Source organism: Hipposideros armiger, unplaced genomic scaffold (assembly GCF_001890085.2).
Source record: "Hipposideros armiger isolate ML-2016 unplaced genomic scaffold, ASM189008v1 scaffold_7, whole genome shotgun sequence".
NCBI lineage: Eukaryota > Metazoa > Chordata > Mammalia > Chiroptera > Hipposideridae > Hipposideros > Hipposideros armiger.
Window position 1 is genome coordinate 6,238,791 of NW_017731357.1, and position 3,881 is coordinate 6,242,671.

The 3,881-nt window shown below is 48.8% G+C and overlaps 1 long non-coding RNA gene across 6 annotated transcripts in view; it reads left to right on the forward strand.

Annotated features, from left to right (window-relative positions):
* Positions 1-2,546: 2,546 nt before the first annotated feature.
* Positions 2,547-3,881, forward strand: part of LOC109386671 (uncharacterized) — a 37,942-nt gene continuing 36,607 nt past the window's right edge. The window contains exons 1-2 of one of the 6 annotated variants that reach the window (XR_002124828.1): positions 2,547-2,763; positions 3,535-3,583. This is a non-coding gene — a long non-coding RNA (uncharacterized LOC109386671). The remainder of the gene's footprint in view (positions 2,764-3,534; positions 3,584-3,881) is intronic. The other 5 variants (XR_002124826.1, XR_002124830.1, XR_002124832.1 and 2 more) reach the window with 5 other exon arrangements.

The following is a 3,881-nucleotide window of genomic DNA, read 5'->3' on the forward strand; positions in this document are numbered from 1 at the left end:
GAACCTGGATACCTTATGACCTGTCACACCACTCTCTGATCCAGCCTTTCTATCATCTTTTCAAAATACAGTTCTGTGTGTTCATCCTTCAGCTTAATTAACCACCTTCACTCATTGCCCAGAGCCTTTGAGACAAAATCCAAAACATAACACGGAAGGCACCTCACCAACCTTACTTCTGAATCTCCCAGTTTAACCCCTATACATTCTGGTCCCACCAAACTCTTCGCTCTCATATCTCTGTGCTTTTACACCTGCTGTTCTGTCGAAAATGCCTTTTCTTCCCACCCCAACCTTTCACATTTGTCCTGTGAGGCACCCCCATCCCCAGGGAAATTTCCCACAGCCTACCCAGTCTGGGCTAGAGGCTAAGTCCCCAGCCCTTTGGCAACTCCCACCATACTACGCGGTGATCTATGAATGATGGATGGAATCAATAAGTGAAAAAATAAATAGGTCCTACTTTTGACCTCTGAGGCATCAGTGACCAAATCGAATCCCTCTTCAACATGACATCCCTTCAAATTCCATTTGTTAGCCTTTGGCCTTTCCTCTCCAGGCTAAACAAGTTTTTCAAATACTCCCATGACATGGTATTCATAACCTTAGTTCCCTTCCTCTCGTTTCTCTCTGGTTCGGTAACACCATTTTAAAGGACTTAGTTTTTTCTCAAATAGAGAAGTCTGATCTCTCAAAGATGTTTTCCATTAAGTCACATTTAGTCATCATGGAAAATAGTAATGTAACTTCAGCTGACAAGACCAAGCAATGCAGAAGCTGACAGGAATAGATTCTTGGTCTATACAAACCAGACTCTTCTAGTTAGGAAAGCATGTTCAAACCAGGTACCAAACCAAAACCAAAAGCCCCTTAACCTCGCTGAATCAAAATATCACTCATAACAGTAAGCATGGAATTTCAGCAGATGTTCAGTTAAATCACAATATCGAAGGGAAGGTTTTGAAATTTCAAAAGCTGAATTTTAAAAATTCCCCCAAAGTAACTTACTAGATCAGAATGACTTTCCAGAGACAGAAACAGGAGGAACAGAACCTGAAAATTTGGGGGGGGGCATGAAAATAAGTGTAACTATCATCAACACACACCACTGGGCACTGCACGGCTGGAGAAGACCTGCAGATTTCACTGTCAGTGGCCTACACTCCCATGCAGAATTAAACCACCATTCCAAAAGTGGGCCGTCTAAGCACCTCACACAGCAGAGGCACAGGCCTTCTATAGATTTTTAACCTATAGGTTTTAAACCAACACACTGGGTGGGGAAGAGCCCCATAGCTCCAAATTGTTCTCAACTTGGCTTCTCGTTGGCCACTGTCTGCGCCCCACCCCCACCCCCACCCCCACCCTAGCCCCCAACGTTCCCAATCTCACACAGGAGTAGAATTTCCACCATCTGTCAGACAACATATTTAATAGAAAAGGCCCAAAAGGCCCACGCTTTGGAGCCAGCTGATCTGGGTTCAACTCCAGCTTTGCTGCTTAATACTTGTGTGGTGTTGGGTAATTTTTTAGGCTTGATCACTGTAAAAAGAGGATGATATCCTCTACTAAGGACGGCTGTGAAATTAAATGAATTACAGGATACACAGAAGAGGGCAAATGTCAGGTGACTTACACGCCCCTTGCTGAATGCTAGGGAACCTAGGTTCCACTCAGAAAGCTACCATTATTTGTTTGACATATGACCCCAAGAACGTGACTCACCACATCTTAGTTTCCAAATCCTTAAAATCGGAAACGACAAACTGTTGAGAAGTACTTTGAATTTGCCTTTAGAAATAATCTTACAAAAACAATGACTCCACCTCCAACTTCTGTACTCTGTAACCCCGAAGGGGAGAGAGGATTTCACCAATCACTGATGACAACTGCTAGAAATGAAGACACCAGAAAAATGCAAAGACATGCAGCAGCTGATGGCAGCTAAGAAATCGGCCTTCCCTTCTTCGTAGAGGGCTGCGGTTCAACAGTTAATTGAGAAATACATTCCCATCTTCCGAAGCGCCTCGCGAGCCGGTAGAGGCCGGGCTGACCCAAGGCTGGAGGCAAGACTGCGGACGCGCTTTCCTCGCAAAGGCGGAAGGTGGAGCCGACTCAGGTGCCCCCCACGCGGCCCGGCCCGGCCCCGCCAGGCCGCACCGCCACGGGCAGGTCGGGCAAGGGCCGAGAAAGGAGGCGACTGGGGCGAGGCTGCCGTCGCTTGCCCGCACTGCGGCACCCACCCCACTGCCGCCCCCGACCCCGAGCCCTGCAGCTCAGGGCCTCCCGGAGCGCGCCCCGCCCGCCCCCGGGTCCTCACCCGCCACCAACAAGGACAGCAGCACGACGAGCACAGCCATGGTTCCGCGGCGGCAGCAGCACTGCAGGGCAACACGGAACAGGCCCCCAAGACACGAGAGACCACCGCAGCACCAGGGGGTGACGCGCTCCGGCTCGTCGCGACTCCCAGAGACCGCCCCGTCGTCGCCTCCGCTGGGACAGCTGCCGCCTTCTACACCAATCGTCAGCTACGCCGCTGCCGGCGGGAGAGGCGTGGCTAGGGCAACGTCAGCCTGATGGGCGGAGCCTAACTGATGGATGGAAGGCCCTGCCAACGGTAGGCAGGGATTGCGGAGCCGGGCACCCGTCCCTCGGCCGGTGACGACCGGTCACGAGATGGAGAGTAGGGCGGACGTTGGGGGCGGGGGAAGATGGAGCCTCTCGAGGGGTCCGGAGAGCCCATAGGGTGGGGCTGCCTCCCAGGTAAGGACCCTTTGGCCAGTCTCTGGTGACGATGTGCAACTGAGGTGTCTGTCTTTCCCGGTCGCGTGGCTCCGCCCCGCCACGGGTGTAGCTGTGGAAGCTACGAGGCTGGTTTGGGTTTCGCTCTAACAATTACACAAATTCTGAGCACGTGCTGGGAGGAAGCCAGGAGCCTCGCGGAACCCCTGCCCTCCAAGTAGGGCACGACGAATAATTTTTAGTATAAATATGTCGTGAATATTTCATGGGATATACTTACGCTAAAAAAAAAATTCGTTGTTTGAAATTCAGATATACCTGGATGTCCTGTATTTTGATTTGCTAAACCTGCAACCCTACTCCCCAAGACTTTCCCATCTACCAGGAGTGATGTGACAAGAGCATTAGTTAATTACTTTTTGTATCCATTCAGTCAGTGTTATGTGAGGGCTAGACATACTAATTAAACCAGGATCCTCCCTTCCCACAGCTCATAATTTTTTGCCCATGATTGAGGAATGAAGTGACATAGTGTAGCATCTGTGGTCAGAAAGTGATGCCCCAGCTGATGATGACCTTGAAAAATGAACGTGGTTTCAGTATGCAAGGATAGGCAATGGTAGCAAAAACTAAGTTGTGGCAGCGAGAAAGCCTTGTCAGGTTGAGGATTAACTGTTTAACCAAAAATGAGATTTATGGGGGAGGGGGCACATAAAGCTGAAAATTTCAATCAGGGACATATTTATTGAGGATGTTGAATTTTACATAAAAGAACTATGCTTCATTTGGTAGGAAAATGGGAGCCATTGAAGGTGTTTGAGCATTTGTTCAGTGCACAAAGGTAAGACTTGTTGGGGAAAGAATGCCCTGTTTACTCAGTTTCCAGTCTCCATTTTCTTCTTGGGATTAATTGAGGGGGAAAAAAGGAGAGTGGGTTGAAAACAGTGACCTCAGGAGTTTTCAGGTAGCAGACCTATCCTAGGAAAAACTGGCCAAAAACTGGAATTAGAAGAACACTCCCCAAATACTCAGGTTTGAACTTTCTGGAACCCACTACGCTCACCAAAGCCACTTTCAGTTTAGGAATGGAATCTGGATTTCCTCTCTAAACTTCAAGCAACTCTTTTTTTTTTTTTTTT